The following is a 24,826-nucleotide window of genomic DNA, read 5'->3' on the forward strand; positions in this document are numbered from 1 at the left end:
GACGTTGAAAGGCCGTGCTTGCAATATTGAGTTTTCTAATTTGAAAAATTATAAAAAGAGTCATAAATAAGTCAGGTGATGTTGTTTTGTCATAAATAGCTGAATGTTCCCGAAAGGGGCGCCGGAAGGCTGACTTTGCATAAATAGCCACCTTCGGGTCATGTTTAGGATTTTTGGTCTAGTTGACCCACACAGCCCTATAAATCTTCGTCCCCGAGGCGCTGAAGGGTCGTGTTTGCAATACCAGGTTTTTATTATAATTTGAAAAGAAAAAAAAAACAAAGAGTCGGCTGTCAGGTGAATACCGTTTGATTTTTTTTTGTCATAATAAGCCGAGCCAGCTTCGGCCGCGTCTTAAACCGTTCTTGCCGAAATAGCCTTAGAGTATCTTTCAGTTGTCGAAAGGTTATTTTCGTAAAAGAATGGACAAGTTGGTAAAGTGTCATAAAATAATCCTCCCCGGCCTCAAAATTCATGTGAGAATTGGAAGGGGCCACCTTTGCAAAAATAGCCGTTTGGTTGCATTTGTCAAACGGGGAAAGAGACTGGCCGTTTATAAATCTTTAATTAGAATATGTGGTTTGTTTGATTTTTCAGTTTATTTTAATATGAAAATTGAAAAAATGTTTATTATTTTTTATCTTTTAGTGGTCTGAACTACGCAAGGTCTGATTCATGCGGGGTCATGATACGTAGGCAATCTCCATAAGATTCGACCACAACAAAAAAAAAGCAAAAATGGAAAAATGGAAAAAGAGAATGGAAAAAGAGAATGAAAAAAAAGAAAAAAATCGAAAAAAAAGAAAAATGAAAAAAAAAAGAAAAAAAGAAAAAAAAAGAGGAAAAATGTTGTTAATAATGAGGACTGACTGAGTCCATTCCAACCTGTTGTTTTTGCAAAGAAAGTTAAGGTGGTTGGTTTGTGGTAAGCCGGACAATGACACCCGGAATCCTTTACTTGCGTCTCATGATACACACTCTGCGAGGATCAGGCCTGATAGCAGAAGCACTTGAATCCTATTGGGAACTTGTTGATGGAGGTTGATGATATTGAAGCTGGTAAGGGTCTTGGCAGTATTGATGCGAAGCTCAGTGGCTAAGATGCCAGTTTTGATAAAGTGGGAGGACGCTCTGTTCCTTGGTTAACAAGAGAGAAGCTTGTGGTGACTTATTTTGTTGTCATTTCTGTTTGTTCGGATTATTAGGATTGTAATTCGGATTTTGTTTTGTGTCAATATCTTTTCGCTTATCTTTCCGTTTTGTCATAGCGGTTTGTTTAAATTTGTCCAGGTTATTTTAGGATTTCATTCTGGTTTGTTTGTTTGTTTGTTATTCAAACCATTTTCACCGGTAGTCTAATGCAAATCCGGTCTTTTATTATTTCCAGTCCTCTTTTTGTTTAGTCCTTTTATCATTTTGTTCAATGCCGATTCTAGGGACATGACATGCGCACCCAGTTTGGGCCTAATCTTAAAAGTTAATCATAAAACCCTGGGAAGGTGATCAAAACATTTAAAGGGAATAAGAACGGTTCAAGATTATTTGGAGCCCGAGTCATGTGGAACTGGGGCAAGTAAAACATAAAGAAAACCGTTAAATGCAAGATTCGCCAAATTGGCATGAGGGTCGTTCATAATAATGAGAAAGAGAGTGTCGCCCAACGGTGCTTTAGAAGTGACAAATGAACAAACAGATGTTGAATATAATTGTCAAGTCCAGCACCATCGGAAGAGACTATAAATCTATTGTTTAATTGTGTTGTTTGCACTTGGCATGTTTTAAAGACTGGAATGACGAAGGCATTTTGTTCTGCTACCCAAACACTCTATCCTTCGTTACCCCTTTTGAGCCTTATTTATTTTCTTTCATACCCCTCGTTCGGAATCAGTAGCAATGACTAGAAGATACGAACATGGAAGATAAAAAGAAAAAAAAGAATAGCAAAACGACAAAAGAAAAATGAAGAAAAAAAAGAGAAAAGAAAAGAGAAATGAAAAAAAAAAGAAAAAAAAACGAAAGTCAAATGAAAAAAAGAGGAATTGGGAACTACGTTTGACCTGATTCCTCAAAGAGGATACGTAGGCGCCTCACGGCTCGGTCATAGTTTTGGAAAAAATGAAAAAAAAATCAATCAATTAAAATATCCCCAAGCAAGAAACTGGGGCAAATGTTGCGTTTGTTGTAAATAAATCTATTTCCGAAGGTTGTAATTAATAACCCAAAATCGATGCATTTTTTAGCCTTTAATACCCTTTCTTTCTAGCCCTATCCAAAACCCACATTACGGTCCAAAGAAAGACCCTCTGATCAGTCTTTAAAAGATGCCAAGTCAGACAAATGAGAGTCTCACCGGTGAGCATAACATTCTATTCCACAGCGGAAAGGACTCTAATCCCCGGCAGAAAGAGTTATACCGGCAACACTCCGAATCCCCAGCTGGAAAGTGATACAAATGAGAGAGTCTTATCGGTGAAAACCTTTACAGGCACAATAAGGCGATGAAAGCTGAGAGAAAAAACAAAAATGAGAGAGACTTGATAGTGAAAACCCTTCGGACACTACAAGTCGAATAAGATTGAGAATCAGATGGGAAATCGCCAATTGAAGATCTTGAAAGATGATTGACGGTAGAGGATAGGCCACATATGCATGTCATGACCATTAGAGTCGGTATTTGTGTTTGATAGGTTTTTATTTATAGTTTCTTTTGTTAAAGAGTCATCTTTTTCCTTTGTCTTTTTATTCTATTCCCTTTTATCTTTTCCTTTCATAGAAAAATCCCCAATAGAGTCTGTCTGGTCAGAACAAGTGTGAATTGACTTCAAATATGCCATCAGCTTTCTAATTATGCAAGACCGGATCCAATTAGAATATCCAAATGGTCTAAGTCAGTAAGGAACAAGCGCGAGGCCAGTATCAATAAAGATATCCCCAGCAAAAGGGAATTAACCAAAGGATTGACGAATGTCCAGAGGGATACCCTTGCCGAAATCAAAGGTTATAAACCTCAAGGCCAAGGCCCATGAACAGAGCAAGGAAAGCAGTGAGCATGATTTGGCGAAATCCATACTAGACTAAAAGGTCGGGGAAATGCCAGTTTCCGAGATATGCCACAAAAGAAGAGGGATATCCCCAGCAGAAAGGGATTATCCCCAGCAAATAATATCATCCCCAACAAGTTGTGGAGCGCAGAGCAAGGAAAGAAAAGGGAAAAACCATCCCAGCAGGAGTATCACAACCAACCACCATGTTTTAAACTAACAAATTTTGTCTGATTTGAAACAGGTAAGGGAAATGGCATAGATGCCAGAAATACATGCACAGGGATATTATCAAACTGGGGCAGAAAATTTTCCTTCCATTTAGAAAATTTTCTGGAAGTCAGGTACCCATTCGGGGAAGAATAAAAGATAACGCCAGTCTCGAGGGAAGTGGTCTTAGAGCCAGTGTTGCCCCCAACATAATAAGTTTCAATGGAGGAAGTTGTTCCCCAGCAAAGGGATGAAACTTGAGCTCAGAAAAAGCAAGAGGCCAACATCATTCCTAACAGCCTTCCGAAGAGTGAAGCACTAGTTCTGAAGGAATCAAAATCCCCCGGCAGTGTTATCCTTGACAGCGTTATCCCCAGCTAATAACATTTTATCCCCAACAGGTAAGTAAATAATTTTCCAACAGTGCTATCTCTGGCAGTTTCGAGGAGTCCAACACAAGGTTGGAAAGTCGGTACCCTCAGTGGTTCCTTGCGGGGAAAGGCAAAACGACTCTCAAGGGAGGTAGTCTTCGAAGGAAGAAGCTATGAAAAAACAAAACAAAAAAAAATAATAAAAAAAAGAAAAAGAATAAAAAAAAGAATAAAAAGATAATAATGAAAAAAAGAAGAGAAAAGGAAAGTCATCCCCGTCAATAATCCCCAGCAGTTTCGAGGGAAGACAACACATGTAAGTAAATAATTCAGGAAGAAGGAATGGTTCACGCATAGGAGACGCACTTCCTAAGCGAAGATTTCATTAATAGGAGACGCACTTCCTAGTTTGAAATCATTAGAGTTTTCATAGGAGATGCAATTCCTCCTAAGTTTAAGTTTTACCCATAGGAGACGCATTTCCTCCTAGGTTTGTTTAGTTTCACCCATAGGAGATGAATTTCCTCCTAAGTTTACGTTTTACCCATAGGAGACGCATTTCCTCCTAAGTTTGTTTTAGTTTGACCCATAGGAGATGCATTTCCTCCTAAGTTCACTTTTACCCATAGGAGACGCATTTCCTCCTAAGTTTATGTTTTACCCATAGGAGATGCATTTCCTCCTAAGTTTAGTTTTCACCCATAGGAGATGCATTTCCTCTTAAGTTTAGTTTTCACCCATAGGAGATGCATTTCCTCCTAAGTTTAGTTTTCACCCATAGGAGATGAATTTCTTCCTAAGTTTAGTTTTACCCCTAGGAGATGCATTTCCTCCTAAGTTTGTTTTAGTTTCACCCATAGGAGATGCATTTCCTCCTAAGTTGTTAACAAAAAGACCTAGTCTGATGAACCTTCTCCTAGGATCAAAATCTTAGTCTGATGAATTTTTCTCCTAAGATAGAGACCTAGTCTGACGAACCTTCTCCTAGGACCAAAATCTTAGTCTGATGAATCTTTCTCCTAAGATACCAAAAAAACAAGACCTAGTCTGATGAACCTTCTCCTAGGATCAAAATCTTAGTCTGACGAATTTTTCTCCTAAGATAGAGACCTAGTCTGACGAACCTTCTCCTAGGATCCAAATCTTAGTCTGACGAATCTTTCTCCTAAGATACCAAAAAAATAGAGACCTAGTCTGACGAACCTTCTCCTAGGATCCAAATCTTAGTCTGACGAATCTTTCTCCTAAGATACCAAAAAAATAGAGACCTAGTCTGATCAACCTTCTCCTAGGATCAAAATCTTAGTCTGACGAATTTTTCTCCTAGGATAGAGACCTAGTCTGACGAACCTTCTCCTAGGATCCAAATCTTAGTCTGACGAATCTTTCTCCTAAGATACCAAAAAAACAAGACCTAGTCTGATGAACCTTCTCCTAGGATCAAAATCTTAGTCTGATGAATTTTTCTCCTAAGATAGAGACCTAGTCTGACGAACTTTCTCCTAGGATCCAAATCTTAGTCTGACAAATCTTTCTCCTAAGATACCAAAAAAATAGAGACCTAGTCTGATGAACCTTCTCCTAGGATCAAAATCTTAGTCTGACGAATTTTTCTCCTAAGATAGAGACCTAGTCTAACGAACCTTCTCCTAGGATCCAAATCTTAGTCTGACGAATCTTTCTCCTAAGATACCAAAAAAAAAAACCTAGTCTGACGAACCTTCTCCTAGGATCAAAATCTTAGTCTGATGAATTTTTCTCCTAAGATAGAGACCTAGTCTGATAAACCTTCTCCTAGGACCAAAATCTTAGTCTGATGAATCTTTCTCCTAAGATACCAAAAAAACAAGACCTAGTCTGATGAACCTTCTCCTAGGATCAAATTCTTAGTCTGATGAATTTTTCTCCTAAGATAGAGACCTAGTCTGACGAACCTTCTCCTAGGATCAAAATCTTAGTCTGATGAATCTTTCTCCTAAGATACCAAAAAAAACAAGACCTAGTCTGATGAACCTTCTCCTAGGATCAAAATCTTAGTCCGATGAATTTTTCTCCTAAGATAGAGACCTAGTCTGACGAACCTTCTCCTAGGATCCAAATCTTAGTCTGACGAATCTTTCTCCTAAGATACCAAAAAAAAAAATCCTAGTCTGATGAACCTTCTCCTAGGATCAAAATCTTAGTCTGATGAATTTTTCTCCTAAGATAGAGACCTAGTCTGACGAACCTTCTCCTAGGATTAAAATCTTAGTCTGATGAATCTTTCTCCTAAGATACCAAAATAAAAAATCCTAGTCTGACGAATTTTCTCCTAGGATAATTTGAAAAAAAAAGAGTCATTTTTAGTCTGAAAAAAAAACAACAACGTTTGAATTTGAAAAAAAAAGGTAGTCATTTTTAGTTTTCTTAAGATTATCAATGTTTAGTTTTCTTAAAGCCAGGCGCCCACCTGTATAACGAGAGGAATACATTTCAGTCTTTTCATTTCAAGTGTTGAAGTTGGGAGCCCGCCCATAGAACAGAGGCATACATTTCAGTCTTTACATTTCATGCCAGGCGCCCACCTGTATAACGAGAGGAATACTTTTCAGTCTTTACATTTCATGCTAGGCGCCCACCTGTATAACGAGAGGAATACTTTTCAGTCTTTACATTTCATGTCAGGCGCCCACCTGTATAACAAGAGGAATACTTTTTAGTCTTATACTGCAGATTTTGGAAATCAGTAACCCCACCGGAAGGTAGAAGGTTACAACCGGAATCCCCAGCAGGAAACAATCCCCAGCACCGGGAAGCAGAAGGCTACAACAAAAATCCTCAGCATTCAACCAAGTTATAAATAGCAGAAGCTCGCCTCAAGAATGCGAGTCAAAATGCTGAGATGGTCAACAAAAGCTGGTCAAAAAAAAAAGAAAAAAAAGGAGAGAAAAATACGGAAGTGAAGAACAAATGTGGTCTGCTCAAGAACTAGCACCTACAACTAGCAAGTATCAAGGTTCAAATCTAAAGTCTGTATGAAGCACCATTCAAGGCTCAAGACCAAGTTTCAGAAGACTTGAAGATAGGAATCCTTGTAACTAGTAGCTGATAGGCTTAGTTAGTCTTTTTCAGTTTTCATCTTTTGTTGTAATGACAGGACCGTAGACCGGAACCTCAACGGAACGGCACCTCGATCGGCTCTTCACCTCGGTACACTCCACCATCTCTCATATCTGAACTACACGTGGCATGATTCCTGTATAACCAAGGATATGTAGGCAGCTCAGATACCAGGGCTCGGTCACATTCCCTTCCTTATTTTAGTGTAGTCCGTCCAAGTAATGGTCGGGTCAAAAACATGTCTAGTCGTTCTTTGTCGGGAAACTCTTCGTGTTTCCAGTCAAAGAGGGGCAGCTGTAGACACCTGATTTTTTACCCTCCCCGAGAATTTTCAAATTTTTAGCGTGAATATGTGAAATTGGATCTAATATAGCTATTTTGACTATTTTGCTTTATTTCGTTGCAAAAAGAAAAATTACAAAAAATATATATAAATTTTTAGTTTATTTATTTCTCATAAACTTGAAAAATACCAAAAAATAGTACCTTATTTTGTACTTTACATAATTTCGAAAATTACCAAAAAATATAGTTCTATTAATGTTTTGTAGTCATTTTAATTTTTTGAAAAAATACAAAAATATTACCTTATATTTTATCTTTATATTAAAAAACAAAAATTACAAAAATAGTTTTACTAATGTTTTGTAGCTATTTTAATCTCGAAAAAATATTAAAATAATAATAATAATAATAATATAGCTTTGTTTTAAATATTAGTCTTATTTTGGTAGCTATTTTACTTACATAGGATTAGTTGAGCAACGTCGTGTTCTTAATCGGGTCCGGGCAAAAGAATAATATTCGGGTTCAAACTACCCGTTTTTAGGCCTAATTTTCGGACCTAGCCCATAATAATCCGAGTCCACCACGCGTGGGGAACACGGACGGAACACGACACACGGGGAACCCCACCACGCGTGGGGGACACAAGTCTCGAACCCCACCACGCGTGGGGCTCATTTGTCTTGGCAAAGGCTACAAGAAAGGACTTTTGGAAAAAATTTTAAAGGGACAGATTTTAAAAACAAAAGGGGGACTGAAAATTTTTTAGGGGGGATACTGTTCATCTTCTTCTTCTTCAAAAGAAGAAGAAGAAACCCTAGCGGAACCCTACCACCTCCAAACGACTACCTCCATTGACATGTCCAAGCACCACCAAACGACCACACTACTCACTCCGTCAACAACCTCACACCGCTACCAGCATACCAGCCCCACTGCCCCGACACCATAAACACCACCTCCATCAACGCCTGAACCGCCGGACCCCGTCGAGCAGCAGTTGTCGCTGCTGCTGCTGCTTCACGTTCTTCTTCATCAATAGTCCACCAGCCTCCTCGACCCTACTGTCCAAACACCACCTCCATCGCCACCACCTAAACACCATGTCCGAAAACCACCCTCAACCCTAACCCCAAACCACCACGAAAACCACCAGTCCGTCACCTTCCCCATCACCCTCCCATCGTGAAACCTCCACTCCCGTCACTGACTATAACCCCGCTGCTCCCTCGTCGTCCAGTCCTGTCGACCAAACAGCCCCCCCCCCTCGTCGTCGTTGCCCGTCGTCAACACCACCACCAAACAAGCCCATCTACCTTGCTGTCCAAACCTCCAGCCATACCCCAGCCCAGCGAGCAGCGCTACTGCTGCTGCTGCATTGCGTCCAAACGCCACCGCCAAACAGTGACTTCCGTTCAGCCCCCTCGCGTTCAAAGGACCTCTCGAAAAAAACCAGTAGCATCCACAATTCATCCTCAGTCCGTTCGCGTCCGAGTTTCTGGCGCGAGCTGTTCCGTTTGAGCTTTGATGACTATTTCCACGGGTTGCCGTTCATGTTATGAGTTCCGTCGAGTTCGTTGCTGTCCATTTTTGACGAGTTCGAGATGTTGAAGCTCGACGTTGTTATTAAACGTGAGTATTCATGCTACTTTTTGTTGGCTCGGGGTGTTCTTCGCTTGCACATTTTTGTCTAGGTAAATCTGAGTAGTAGTAATATATTTGTCGTATCTTTAAATTTATATTGTCATGTTAGTTTATCACTGATTGTTAATGTTATGTTCTGTTGTTAATGTTTATATTTCTGTTTAGCACTGATTGTTAGTTGCTTTGCCATTTGTTGTTAGTTTGTGAGATTATTAGCTTGTGAGATTATTAGCTTGTGCTTCATTAAATTAGATTAAGAAGAAAAAGAGTGATAGTTTATAAATAGCGTCAAATTAGTGATTTGTGGCAATATTGTTGTTTGTATGTAATTAGATTAAAGGAACCGGGGTGCATCTTATGTGACCCAGCTCCAATTTGGAACAAAGTTAAATAGAACTTGTCGTAAACCACTAGTGCGTTACGTATAGCATGGCTTGCAATATATTTTAATAACTTTGAATTAACTCTTTAAATAGATAAAGTAAAAATGTAGTAACTTTAAGTTTACCCTTTTTAAAAAAAAATAATAATAATAAAAATGAGACGAGCCTCGCCAAATGAAAACGCACAGATTGCGGGGCCCTCACAAAATATATGTATTAAATACTTAGATTCTGGGATGGGCCGTTTAGCAAATTTCACGGCCCTACCCCAAAATAATAATGCGCTAGTTGCTTTAGGCACGCCTTTAATAATGTTATCTCCCTAAACTCGGGTGCACATTTATGTGACCCAAATCCAAATCTCAACGGAGTCGAAATATGTCTCTAGTCACGGGCCCATTGATTGTGGCGTGGCCCGAGATGCATTTCCATGATGTTGTAAATTCCTTTTAATAATAAAATGAGACGAGCCTCGACAAACAAAAAATGTAGAAGCTGCGGGGCCCTCTAAATGCATATATATTAAAATACTTAGAATTCGGGACAGGCCGTTTAGCAAATTTTACGGCCTTCCCCAAAATAACAATACGTTAGTTGCTTTAAGCGCGTCTTAATAATTTATTCTCCTTAATTCGGGTGCACATTTATGTGACCCAAATCCAAATCTCAACCTAGTCGGGATATGTCAATAACCACGGGTGCATTGATGTAACGTGGTTCGAGATATGTTTTCACGACGTTGCAAGTCCTATAAAAATAACAGTGAATGATAAAAGCGTTTAAAAGATAAAATTGGCACATAAGTCCACATTTGTATAAAATCAGATAATCAAGCCGAATATAACAGTTGAGCGACCGTGCTAGAACCACGGAACTCGGGAATGCCTAACACCTTCTCCCGGGTTAACAAAATTCCTTATCCAGATTTCTGGTACGCAGACTGTAATATGGAGTCATTCTTTTCCTCGATTCGGGATTAAAATTGGTGACTTGGGACACCCTAAATCTCCCAAGTGGCGACTCTGAAATAATTAAACAAATCCCGTTTCGATTGTTCTTTAATTGGAAAAAACTCCCTTGTACCCTATTGGGTGCGGAAAAAGGAGGTGTGACAATGATTAGTTCACTTTGAAATTGGTTTGATTAATGGTTTATTTTCCCTGAAACAGGTTCATTCAAAAAACTGCCTTAATCTATCATTAGACAGCATGCCTATAGGGATTCAAGAGTCTATTTTAAAATCTTCCTTGTTTTATTATAAAATTTAGTTATCAGCATTCCGCGTAGGCAAGCCTATAGGGCATTTTCAAAATCTTGCAACTCTGAAACTGTTTTTGTTACTTAATGTCATTCTGATCTTTTTAACGGGCTTTAAAAAAATCAGTAGACAACTGATCGGGTCATTACTTCTGAGTTTATGAAATAAACTACCTGTCTTCTGTGTTTTGATATTCACTTAGACATCATGCCTTAGGATACTGCTTAACAAAAGACCCTTATTTGTGCTTGAGTCGTGTTAATTATGTGTATTGTTTGAGGAGGTAAACTTGAGCCTCTAATTGCTACCTTTTATCTTATGTGCCAAAGTCCTAAATGTTCTTGCTTGTCACCTTAGTATTTTCACCTTTAAAACCTTATGGGTCTGTCTAGAACTACCTATAGGTAGAGGTCCTAAAATTCCTCCAGGACCATTAAAAAGGGACGGGTAACAGCACGCAATAGAGATTGTTGATCAACACTCGCTTTAATGACCACTAAGGGGTGGGAAGGGTAGATATGGGATATGATGACTACGTGTTAATATCACGTATAGCCCCTCGTTGAGAAGTATTTACTGGACATTGTGTGCGGTGATCCTATAGGCTAGCCAACCTAGGACTCCTCCCCTTTTCCAAAATTCCTTTGTTTAAATCTTTGTTTTATTCAACTTGTTCAAAATCTTTATCTTATCGTTTGAAGTTATACAATGTGCTTTACTTGCAACCTATTTGATTCAACTATTTATTTGTTAATGGACTAATTTGTAAATATAAGTTCGGTCGGGACCCACAGTTGTGGACCAAGAGGGGTTCCTAACACCTTCCCCTCGAGGTCATTTTGAGCCCTTACCCTAATCTCTGATAATGTAAACCAATCCAAGAGTTAATCACTCTAGGTGCCCTAACGCACCATAATCTGTTAGGTGGCGACTCTTCAAATACTCAATTCCCAAAAGGAAAGGAGTTATTACCCCCATGAATGTCAAGACCCGTACTTCTCTCTCCGGGAAGGGAAAAAAGAGGGTGCGACAGTGGCTAAGCCGTTGAAGCTAGAACTTGTGAAATATATATCGAAAGGCTTGGTAGTAGTGTTGTTGTCTGGTGGACTATTTTGGGATGCTCAATATGATTATTATAGATGTTGTTTGGGTTGTTTAGTGATTGTTTTGACTTATGGGAATTCACATAAATAGGGGAGGTGCTATTCGTTTTCTCGTAAAATAGGTTGTGGTCGATACATAATAGTTACGACGCCTAAATGAGTCATTTCTCTTATTGTAGACTAAGGAGCCGTGAAATTTGCATAACTTGAGGTTGGGCAGTATATACAAGGTATGTGAGGCTATCCCTTTTCTTCCTTTACACGACTCCGATTGTACATAATGTAATGAACGAGCTTCCAAAGATACTCTACCCTTAGAAGCTAGCAGTACTTACATTGTTTCCCTTCTTATGGAGCGATTGATCTTAATGTTGCTTCTCTTATTCTTATGTTATCAATGTTGTTGGTACTTCCTGATTCTTATAAGATTCATGATGAAGAGTTAGTCCTAATAACGTGTACATAGGATACTGACCATACGTCACTCTGAAAGGTTCAAAATATTATTCCAATGAGTCATGCATGCATTATATATATGTATCTATTTTACTCTACCAAGTCGCGCTATAGACGGTCGGGTACAACACCTATTGTGCAACCACTAATCAATTGGGTTTTACTGAGCTCTATGTGGCCGAGTACGCTTTTACCGAGCTTTATGATGGTCGATATGTTTTTACCGAGCCTATTATGGTCGGGTAAGATATGATGATAATGATGCCCACAAAGGCATTTGTTTTAAAAGTTTATGTATATATATATATATATATATATATATATATATATATATATATATATATATATATATATATATATATATGTATCATGTATTTCATATCAGTATCCCTTGGAGGTACCAAGGTGTTACAGGTTGTATATTATCTATCCCTGTTTACATTACTGTTCGTACTTATGCTTTCCTACCTTACATACTCAGTACTTTATTCATACTAACGTCCTTTTTATTTGTGGATGTTGCATGTCATGTTGCAGGTCCTGATAGACGGGTAGGTGTAGCTCCCCTACCACAGTAGGCTGCCTAGTTCAGTGGTTATTGGCAAGATCCCTTCTCCGGACTTGCCGTGGTCTTGGTATGCATTTTTGTTATATATATTACGGGTATGTCGGGGTCCTATTCCGGCAATGTTGCAACACTTATGCTCCTTTAGAGGCTCATAGACAGGTGTCGACTCGTGTATAGTTTGGTATGCCTTGTCGGCTGATTTTGGTTGTATAGTCTTTCATAGCAGCATGGTAGCCCGTACCTTATATATAGTTTCTTGATTGTCTGATCATTCCATGTTATGTATGTTCATGCCATTATCTTTCATTGTTTGTCATTTGTTTTCCATGTCTACCATTTATATTGATCTCGTCGGGCCTTAAAAATAATAAGGAAGGTTAGATAAAATGTACGTTGATGCTCGGCAAGTATGGTCCGGGTTCTAGTCATGACCCTCTAGTTTGGGTCGTGACAAACTTGGTATCAGAGCAAGTCTGTCCTAGGGGTTGTCTATGAGCCGTGTCTAGTAGTGTCTTGATTATGGATGTGTAGCGCACCACATTTATAATCAGGAGGTTATATGACATCTAGGGTTGTTAACTTCTTCCTGAATCTAGATCATGTGTAGAGTTGAGTCTTAAGTGTTCGTCTCTAATATTCACCTTGTTTTCTTTCAGCGATGCCTTCAACTAGGAAGCAAGCTATTAGTAGACGACTTGATATAACTGCGGGAGAGGGTACCAGTCAGGTGCCCCAAGCCAGAGCAGGCCAAAGTAAGGCTTAGAGTGAGATGTCATCTCATATCTCATATACTCTGTCTACTCCAGAGGATATTAGGAGGCACCCAGTACCACCAGTTCCTCCGTCTGGCACTACAGACCAGGATATACGGAGTGCGGTGTAGTTGTTAACTAGTTTGGTAGCTGCTCAGTCTCAGTGGTAGAATATTAGTGTTGCTGATAAACCAGTTAGTGCAAGAGTTCGTGATTTTAATAATCTAGACCCTCTAGTATTTACCAAATCAGACCCCAATGAGAACCCGCAGACTTTTATTGACCAGGTTTATCGTATATTGCAGGTTATGCATGCTAGTGATATGAAAGCAGTAGAATTGTCTTCTTATCGGCTATGGGATTTAGCGATTTTCTAGTATGATAGTTGGGAGAGATCCAGGGGTCCGAACGCTCCTCCAGCTGTGTATAAGGAATTTTCTAAGGCCTTTCTTCGTCACTACTTGCCAGTTGAGATACAACGAGCTAAAGATGATAAGTTCTTGAACCTTATACAATGTAATATGAGTGTGTGAGAATATAGTATGCAGTTTAATTCTTTAGCAAAGTATGCTCCCCATATGGTGGTAGCGATGAGCGATAGGGTGCATCTGTTCGTGAATGGGTTGGAACCATATATAATAAATGAGTGCACGATAGCCTCCTTGGTAGAGGGCATGGATATTTCCCGTATTCAGGATTATGCCCAAACCCTAGAGGATCATAAGCGCCAGCAAAGGGCAGATAGGGAGCATGATAGGGGCTAGCATAAGAGGGAGAGATTTGCAGGGTATTTTAATGACTTCAGAGGCAGTATCAGGCCCCAGCCTTCGAGGATTTCGGTGCCACCTATAGCTAGTGCTCTTCCACAGTTTCAGAGGCCTCGATATAATTGATTTACCTATTCTGGTCTAGGTCAGAGTTCGCGAGCATCAGGCTCTTAATATCATAGGGATATTAGTCAGATGAGACCCCCAACACCCCATTGTGATCAGTGAGGTATGGCCCACTTTGGACTGTACCGTCGAGGTTCTGATACGTGTTATTCTTGCGGGCAGCCTGGCTATATGATGCGGGATTGTCCTAACAGAGGAGGTGGTGGTATGGCTTAGCTGACTGGATTTGTGTCTGGTTCTTCCTTATTAGTTCGACCTCTAACACGGGGTTTTCAGCAGTCGACAGGTTGTGGTAGAGGTAGAGGTGCAGTGCCGAGTTCGAGTGCTGCTCAAAATCAAACCTATGATCTAGTAGATCGACAGGATCTCGAGTCGTCTCCGGATGTTATTACATGTATATTGTCTGTATTTTCTTATGATGTATATGCGCTAATTGATCCTGGATCTACATTATGATATGTTACACCCTTTGTGGCTAGTAAGTTTAACGTTGAACCTCAATTGATAAGTAAAACACTTGCGGTATCTACTTTGATAGGAGATTATGTGATTGCTAGAAAGGTATATAGAGGTTGCACCGTGATAATTTGTAGTTGTCAAACCTCGGCAAATTTATTTTAGTTAGAAATGGTTGATTTCGATGTGATAATAGGAATGGACTGGTTAGCCTCATGCTATGCAAATGTTGAATGTCGTACGAAGATCATTAGGTTTCAGTTTTCTGGTGAACCCGTCATTGAATGGAAGGGGAACATTGCTACGCCAAAAGGCAGGTTTATTTCCTATCTTAAGGCAAGGAAGATGATCTCAAAAAAGTTACATTTATCATATTGTTCGCGTTAAGGATGCAGAGGCGAAGCCGCCTACTCTACGATCAATCCTCGTGGTCAATGAATTTCCAGATGTTTCCCCAGATGAACTCTCAAGCCTTTCTCCTGAAAGGGAGATTGATTTTAGCATTGATGTGTTGCCTGACACTCAACCTATCTCTATCCCTCCATACAGGATGGCCCTGGTAGAGTTGCGAGAGTTGAAGGCGCAAGTTGAAGGACTTGCTAGATAAGGGCTTCATTAGTCCTAACACTTCGCCTTGGGGTGAACCAGTCTTGTTTGTGCGAAAGAAAGGCGGGTCGTTAAGGATGTGTATCGATTATTGACAGTTGAATAAGTTTACTATAAAGAACTAGTATCCACTTCCAAGGATTGACGACCTGTTTAACCAACTCCGGGGCGCCAAGTATTTCTCCAAGATTGACTACATTTAGGGTATCATCAGGTGAGGGTTAAGGAGAAGGATATTCCAAAGACAGCCTTCCGGACAAGATATGGGCACTTTGAGTTCTTGGTGATGTCGTTCGGGCTAACAAATGCCCCAGCAACTTGTATGGATCTCATGAATAGTGTATTCAGGCCCTATCTTGATATGTTTGTGATCATATTCATTGATGACATTCTAGTGTATTCTCGTTCGAGGTGGAACATGTGGGCCACTTGCGGATAGTATTATAGACGCTTCAGGATTGTAAGTTATATGTTAAGCTCTCCAAATGTAAATTCTGGCTGAACTCAGTAGCATTCCTTGTCCATGTGATATCTGATGAGGGTATTAGTGTCGACACCCAGAAGATCGATGCATTGAAGAATTGGCCGAGACCTACAATACCATTAGAAGTCCACAGGTTCCTAAGGCTAGCAGGATATTATAGGCGGTTTGTAGAAGGTTTTTCCACTGTATCAGCACCATTGACTAAGTTAACATAGAAAGATACTAAGTTCTAGTGGTATGATACTTGTGAACGATGTTTTCAAAAGCTAAAGAATCGATTGGCATCCGCGCCAGTGCTCACTCTCCAAGAAGGTACAGAAGGTTATGTGGTATATTGTGATGCCTCAGGTATAGGTTTGGGGTGTGTATTGATGCAACGTGGGAAGCTGGTTGCTTATGCATCAAGACAATTGAAGAAGCATGAAAAGAATTACCCTACCCATGATTTGGAATTGGCTACAGTAATATATGCTTTGAAGATATGGCGGCACTACTTATACAACGTCCATGTTGACATCTACACAGATCACAAGAGTTTACAATACATCTTCAAGAAGAAGGAGTTGAATTAGAGGCAGCGTAGGTGGCTTGAATTACTAAAAGATTATGATGTCGAGATATTGTACCATCCTGGTAAAGCCAATGTTATGGCATACGCTCTCAGTCGTAAGTTAATGGGAAGCTTAGTACATACTGAGGCAGGTAGATAGGGTTTGACTAAAGAGCTTCATCAGCTAGCCAATATGAGAATTAGATTGTTAGACTCTGATGACGGAGGTGTTATTATACAGAATACAACAAAATCATCTTTGGTAACCGAGGTAAAAGCATGGCAGTATGAAGATCCTACCTTAGTACGATTGAGAGAAATCATTCAACAATGTAAAATTACGGCGTTTGAGATTGAAGGAGATGGGGCACTGAGATTCCAGAGCTGATTATATGTGCCTAATATGGCAGGGTTGTGAGAGAAGATTATGATTGAGATTCATTAATCTCGATATTCCATCCATACCGGTTTGACAAAGATGTATCATGACATTAAAGAGCAGTATTTGTGGGATAACATGAAGAAGTCTATTGCAGAATTTGTAGCCCAGTGTCCTAATTGTCAACAAGTAAAGATCGGGCATCAGAAACCCGGTAGATTAATTAAGAATATAGAGATTCCGACCTGGAAATGGGAGGTGATTAATATGGACTTCTTTATTTGATACCTCGCTCTTATCATAAGTTTGACTCCATCTGGGTGATAGTTGATCAACTTACAAAATGTGCCTATTTTCTGCCAATTAAGACAACTAACACGGCTGAAGATTATGCGAAGTTGTGTATCAAGGAAATTGTTAGGCTTCATGGTATGCCGGTATCAATTATATCAGACTGAGGATCTCAATTTACGACTAACTTTTTGAGGTCTTTTCAGAAGGGTTTAGGCACACAAGTGAATCTCAACACTCCATTTCATCCGCAGATTGATGGACAGGCTGAACGTACCATTCAGTCACTTGAAGATATGCTACGAACATAGGTTCTAGATTTCAAAGGGAATTGGGATGCCAATCTTCCACTTATAGAATTCAGCTACAATAATAGCTAACATTCCAGTATTAAAATGGCCCCGTACGAGGCGCTATACATGAGGAGATGTAAATCACTAGTTGGATGGTTCGAAGTCGGTGAAACATAAATATGGGCCAAATTTGATTCAGCAAGCCATTGAGAAGGTGAAAGTGATACAAAAATGACTGAGGACGGTACAAAGCAGGCAAAAGTCTTATTCCGATGTCCGATGTCGTGATCTGGAGTTTGAGGTTGGTGATTGTGTTTTCCTAATGATCTCACCGATAAAAAGTGTTATGCATTTTGGGAATAGGGGTAAACTGAGTCCACGGTATCGTATAAAATTCTTCGACGAATTGGACAGGTTGTTTATGAGTTAGAATTTCCATCTGAACTGGAATTTGTCCACCTGATATTCCATGTATCTATGTTGAGGAAATGTATGGGAGACCCTTCTCGAGTCATCCCTATCAAATATGTACAAGTTATAGAGGATCTATCATATGAAGAAGTGCCAGTGGCTATATTAGATTGACAAGTCCGGAAGCTAAGGACAAAAGATGTAGCTTCCATCAAAGTATTGTGGAGGAACAAGAATATGGAAGAAATGACATGGGAAACAGAAGAGGAGATGAAGTCTAAATACCCTTACATATTCCAGAATGAAGATAACGAGGATGCCAGGGGAACGCAGGACGCATTAGAAGTTGAAACGGCTCTATGAGGTAAGTAATAGCTTAGGAATACTCTTCCTTAATACAAAATGATGATATACAGATAATGTATATATCCATAATGCTTTCTATAGCCTTGTGAGGCCATACGTTGGGTTAACTGCTTGCAAGTTTGGCTAGTGTCCATTTTATAAGGGAAACTCAGCCGGACATTTCCGTTGGAATTCACGATGATTTAGACTCCACATAAACGCTTACATTCGAGGACTAATGTTCCCAAGGGGGAGGGTGTTACAACTAATATTCACGTATGTTAGTTTATGACATAAGTTAGTCGACATAAATCCAAGAAGAGTTTATCTTTAAGATGATAAAAAATTAATCCTATTGGTCTTAAATAATACAAGGGTGTATAAGGATGGTTAACAAGTATTAGAAGTTAAACGAATCAAGGATGTTCTAACCCGTATTTTCGGGTAAATTTAGAGGTCCTTAATATACTCAAGAGGTTGTATTTTAAGGTATTTAATCATATAATATCCTTATCATAAGTCTTGAAGTCAAACGAGTTATAAAACAAAAGTCGACAAAAGTTGTCGCAACTTACGTTCATAATTTTACTTAAACTTTAGGTCAAATGTTACTAAGCTTTTCTACTAATTTACTTGGAATTATGGGGTGATCTACCCACCAAATTGAAGATCTATGAGTATAGTTTCCAATACGATATCGGAGTAGAGATATATTTGTATTTTCACGAGACTGCGCCAAACAACTCTCTATAGGGCCCACATAGGCGGTTTAAAACATATGGACAGATATAATATGCCTCAACCCCATTTTAAGTCATTATTTTTCAGTGTATTCAAACCTTAAAAATCTAAAAACATTCTCTCATGTTTTTCTCATGATCCAAAACCCAAACAAATGGCAAACAACACAAATCAAGTGTCGGGAATTCGACTCTAGTAAGTTTCTTGTTCTTCTTGTTGTTGCTCATTTTTCTGTTGTTCCAGCTCGTGTCGGAGGTTGTTATATTCTGTAAATACTCCCTCAAGTTTTTAATATCAACCCTAGGTTATTTCATGTGTTCTAAAGTGATTCTAGTGCCGAAAAAACCCTAATTGATTGCTAGTTTCACTTCCTTGTTCTTGTGGCAGCATTGGAGAGATATTTTGTGGAATTTAAGGTCAAATTGGAGTTTTTCTTTCTGTTTAAAGGTAAGTAACCTCTTACTCTACATGTATTTAAGATTATCCAAGTTGCGTCTAAGCCGTTGAGGCTAGAACTTGTGAAATATATATCGAAAGGCTTGGTAGTAGTGTTGCAATCCCTATTTAGCATAGCCCTTTATTGGGTAAAGTGAATCAGAATAGGCAGGTTGACATTCAATTAGAATAACCATTGTTGTCTCTTTCCTGCTCTCCTCTGCTACAAAATCCGGCCTTAGTTTAATAACCCTTGCTATTGAATCTGATGCTCTAGAGGAAGGCAATGAAATTTTTGATATATCGAATGCCATGCCATGGTTGGCTCTTGGGGAAGGAAGGAGAGTGATTGGCATGAAGTAGGGCAGAAAGAGGGGATTCAGGTTCTCTTTTAAAAGGATTGGATTTGCTGCTTGCCTTCCGCACCTTGATCTGTCTAGTTCTATTTTGACTAATCCGAATCTGTGTACTGAGTAAAAGCGAAATATCTTCTCTCAATTCTTGGCAGAGGGAAGCCCCATGACCGACCGAACCGAGGCTGGGGTAGATAGAGGAAGAGAAGATTTATTGAATGCTCTCGGGCATTTATTGAGGTAGTAAAATATTATGTTTCAGAAGGATCTTTCTTGGTATTAAAGTCTTCAATCTGTGAGGAAGTAGCCCATTCTTCATCTACGCAAAGATGAATTACTGCTTATTCGACCGGTCCTACCCCGGCTTATTAGGATAGGACCTTCTAAAAAATATATGTGCATCGTTCGTTCTAGGTTTTTAGTTAACTTACTTAAATATTTTTGTGATAATTGTGTTAAAATGTTACACTGTTGTTGGTTTTAATTTCATTGTTTTATTATTGTTATTTCATTTTGTTTCAAAAGAAAAATAAAATAGAAAACAAAAAAGAGTGATTGAAAATCGGGTTAGGCCCAGGAAATAAAACAAGAAATAGGCCCAAACCAGCACAAGTCCGGTCCAGACCAGGCCTGCCCAGGCACCTCCTGAAACGACGTCGTTTCAGGGATGGTTAATCTGAGCCGTTCATTTCCATTGATCCGGTGGCCTTTATTGGCCCTCATGACTCGACCCATTCCCATTTTTGACCGACCCCTTACTTAACCAAACGGCACCGTATGGTCAAGCTTCCCCAATCCTGGCCATCAATTTTAATCAATCCAACGGCCAGGATTGAATCAGCCTCCCCGTATATAAGCCTCCTATCATACCCCGCGCCCCTTATCTGAACCCCCTTCCACTCACCGTCTTCACCAAAACACTGAAACCCCCCCAAACCCTAGCAGCCGCCCTAGTCTCCCTCGCCATTAAAGCCGGCGGCATGAACGCCGGTGACCACCTCCTGAACACCCTAAGACCCCCTCACTCTCCTGAACATGGATCTGTTACCCCCTAGTCTCGAATCACCTTCCTTCGTCTCGAATCTTCAATTGAAGATTCGAGTCGAACCCGGACCTATACCAAACCACCCCGTCTTCATACCAGACACTCCCCGGACCCTCCTCGTGACCAAACCAGACTTGGTTTGGTCTGAATCTACCCACAACTCCTAAAAAACTAGAAATGAAAATCCAGACCTTAGAACACATGCACCTGGGGAATCCGGCCGGTCTTGAAAGGGGTTTGAGGTTTAATGGATCTTAACCAAGGTGTTCTCATGTGAGAACACCCTGGTTAAAATTTGTTCGGCCTCAAATGGGCAGAGTTGAGTCAGATTTGGGTCTGTTTGATTTAAACATTTTTCGGTAAGTTTTCCTTTCCTTTTGTTTAAGTTCTAATTAAGTTGTCAGCATGTTTCGTTGTGTTTGTTTGTTCTTTTGTTATTTTTCTGATTTCTTCCGTCCTTGTAAAGACCTTTTATTTGGTTGATTGGCTTCTGTGTATGTTTTGAACGTGTTCTGTGATATACATGTTTGACTAGATTAGTCGACGCATAAATAGTTCATATAGGTTCCCAATAATTGAACAAAAGTTTTTTGATGCTTGTAGGTCCCCGTATGTGTTTGTTTATTTAAGCGACTGATTATTACCTGTTATAATTAGTATAGTCGACTCGATAAACGTCGTCGATTAGTTTTCTATAACTAATGGATCGAATGAGCTAATAATGTCACATGACTAAGTGAACCTTGTCACTGACTGAATGCCCAGCATTGTCTGAAATGGGTTGCTTGCATTACAAAAATGACTGAAAAGGTTTAGTCCAGGGTAGTCTTGAATTTGAACTTTCATGAGTTCAGAATGCCCTGATGCTGCAAGGGGCAGGGCAGTAATAAGCAGGGTTTAACAGGGGTAGTCTGGGGTTCGAAAAGAACAGAAAGGGTTTAGTTTAAACAAGTTGACAAGTAGGATACTAATTAAGATTAAACTAATACCAATGGGGAACAAGACACAAGAGTATGGGTTTAAAATGAATACTAAAATAAGCCCATAATCCTGGATTAAAGAAAAGCCAGGCGTGGGGAACAGAGGGCTGGCACCAAAAGATGCTTAGGCATGGGCTTAAAAGAGTATGGGCAGTCTGCAAATAGGAGGGAGGCAGCTTAGCTGCACTGGGTCATTTTGGCTTATAAATAGGCCATTTGAGAACTTAAGAGGGGGCTGGAACTTTTAGTCTGAGGAAAGGTCTAGTGAGTTTAAAGAAAACTGAAAAACATAAGGTAGTTTCCAATAAACATTGTAACCAAACACTGCTTGAAAGTTGTATAAGAGTGCATATTGGTCAAGCTGTCTTGGCCAAGTTCTGTTGTTTGCATTGACTGAGCTGTTTGTGTTTATTGAACTGGTGGTGTTGCTGCATTGAACACTCTGTTATTGCTGTCGTTTCATCACTCTTTCCTGGGATTGCTCATTTGGTGCTCGACTATTTGCTGGTTTTCTTTGTTCTGGGAAATATTGTTGGTTGTCGTGGGCTGTGGAAAACACTTGGATTGTTGATTTGTTGCTGTATTGTTGTTGTGTATCTACTGTTGCTGTGTTTACTGCATACTGCCCAGCTGATCATTCCTTTCTTCTTTGTCCTCTATACCAGGTACACAACCAATGCACTGTCAAAAATGTAATTGGGAAATTTGAGCATGAATACAAATGAAAGTCCTGAAGAATGTCTTTTATACATAGATTGTTACATTAAATATTCATGTAATGTGTAGTAGTTTGCATTCTTGTTTAGATACTGAAGATAGCCTGTGTGCCCAGTAGATGTCAATATGTGGTGATTGAATGCTAGTTTGTATATGTAGGTTGATAGATAAAAGGGTCTCCAATGCAGTAGGTTGTATCTTAGGTTTTATATGGTTAGCATGTCCTTGAATACATAGAACTATCCATGTTAGTTAATTTCATGTCCTTTTGATGAACTGTCTCCTTACAATTGGCAAACCATTGCCTCAAAATAAACGGCGCAAGTCTGCACTTCTCAACCTCACGAAGGTCGAGCCCAAATCAAACGAACCCAACAGCCTTTCATCAGAAAGGCATTGGCCCAGGTCCAGCCGATACTGTGTGGGCTGGGTTTGGGCCCACGATGCTCGATTAGCTGCCCATGGGCATGGCCATGTTTTCTTATTCTGCAAAGGCACTCGGAATTCCGTTATAATAACCTGCAAGCATGTGATTGAATAGGGTCATTTTTATTCTCAACTAGTAGAGACAAATGCGACAAGAAACGTAGTAGCTGTAGGATATCCTTTTAAAATAAAGCCGAGATGAGCCTCGGCAGACAAAAACGCACAAGATGCGGGGCCCTCGTTAAACGTATATTATCAAAGCATTTAGTTTCCAGGACGGGTTGTTTAGTAAATTTCACAACCCTCCTAAAATAACAATACGTTAGACTCTTTAGGACGCGCCTTAATAAATCTTACCTTCTTAAACCCGGGTGCACATTTATGTGACCCAAATCCAATTCTCAACGGAGTCGAAATGTGTTTCTAATCACGGGTACATTGATTGTGGCGTGGTTCGAGGTGCGTGTCCATGACGTTGAAAATTTATTTTAAAATAAGAATGAGATGAGCCTCACCAAATAAAATACAAATTGCGGGGCCCTCAGTAAATATTTGCTTTAAAAATTGTTTAGACTTCGGGATGGACCGTTTAGTAAAATTCCACGGTCCTACCCAAAATAAATACGCTAGTCGCTTTAGGCGCGCCTTTAATAATTTAATTTCCTTAAACTCGGGTGCACATTGATGTGACCCAAATCCAAATCTCAACGGAGTCAAAGTGTGTCGACGACCACGGGTACATTGATTGTAACGCGGTTCGAGATACATTTTCACAACGTTGCAATTCTTGATAAAAACAGTAAATGATAAAAGCGGTTAAAAGTTAAATTTTGCACATAAGTTCACACTTGTATAAAATCAGATAATCAAGCCGAATATAACAGTTGAGCGACCGTGCTAGAACCACGGAACTCGGGAATGCCTAACACCTTCTCCCGGGTTAACAGAATTCCTTATCCGGATTTCTGGTACGCAGACTGTAATATGGAGTCATTCTTTTCCTCGATTCGGGATTAAAATTGGTGACTTGGGACACCCTAAATCTCCCAAGTGGCGACTCTGAAATAAATAAACAAATCCCGTTTCGATTGTCCTTTAATTGGAAAAAACTCCCTTGCGCCCCCGCGGGTGCGGAAAAAGGAGGTGTGACAGCTCTGGCGACTCTGTTGGGGATAGGGGCCCAGAACCACTGGCTCAGGGTTAAGAATTCGAGCTTAGTGTAATTGTTATTATTTGGCTTTATTTATTATCTGATTTGATTACATGTTTCGAGCCTAATGTGCTAAATGCTGCTTTTACTGCTTTGATATTGTTTGAACTGTACATATAAACTGTGCCGAAACCCTTCTCTTCTCTCTTGAGGAGCGCACGCTGGTCGTGGCTTCTTTCTGTTAGTGTCATATGCCAAAATAGAACGAGGATTCGGAGGAGTTGCAAAATCGGATGGCCTTTTGGTTACCGGTACACAGCTCCCATCCTTGGCTCGAGTTGTCCGCTCGGGTAAGCCAGGTCTAGAACAAACACCTAGGTTTTACAGCTTAGCATAACATAACTTCATGCCGGATCCCTAGTAGGAACGCTTATTTGCATCATGTGCATTTGACTTAGGGGACTCAGCACAGGGGTTGGGTCCGTCTAGGACAAGCAACCTGAGAATAAAGACCATCTTGCTACATCCTGTTTGCTTTATGCATTTACTTGTTTCAAGGCTGGCATGCTGACTGGTTTCTTAATATCGGGAATGTTTGAAAAAAGGAAGAGGAATAACGGTTAAGGGGTTAATTATTTATTCTTGAAAATTCAAAAAATGGTTAAAGCTCTGCCAGAATTTTGAAAAAAAAGAAAAAAGAAAATGTGTGTCTTATTAATTTGTTTTAAAAAAAAAAAGTAAGAGTCTTTGATTCATTTCTAAGAGAAAAATAGTGTGTCCCCAAAATTCGATTTATGCCTGAACTACGTCAGTTTGATTCTCGCAGGGTGCAAGATACGTAGGCAACCCCCATCGGGCTCAACTTGTTTTTCAAAATATAGGTACAATCCAAAGAACGAAAGTTTTTAAGGTGACATCATACTTTTTCGGAAACAACCAAATTTCGTTTTTTTAGAAAAAAGGTGTGTCAATTTGGTATTTGAGTCCAATGAGTCTGGATCTTTGCTTAATCACCCCAATAAATATGCAAAATGAGCATAAGTCCAAGTTTGCTGGTAACAGTTAGAAGCAAAATCCCTCTGGAAGTGCGATTATGGTGGG

This window comes from Nicotiana sylvestris, chromosome 9 (assembly GCF_000393655.2).
Source record: "Nicotiana sylvestris chromosome 9, ASM39365v2, whole genome shotgun sequence".
In the NCBI taxonomy this organism is placed as follows: domain Eukaryota; kingdom Viridiplantae; phylum Streptophyta; class Magnoliopsida; order Solanales; family Solanaceae; genus Nicotiana; species Nicotiana sylvestris.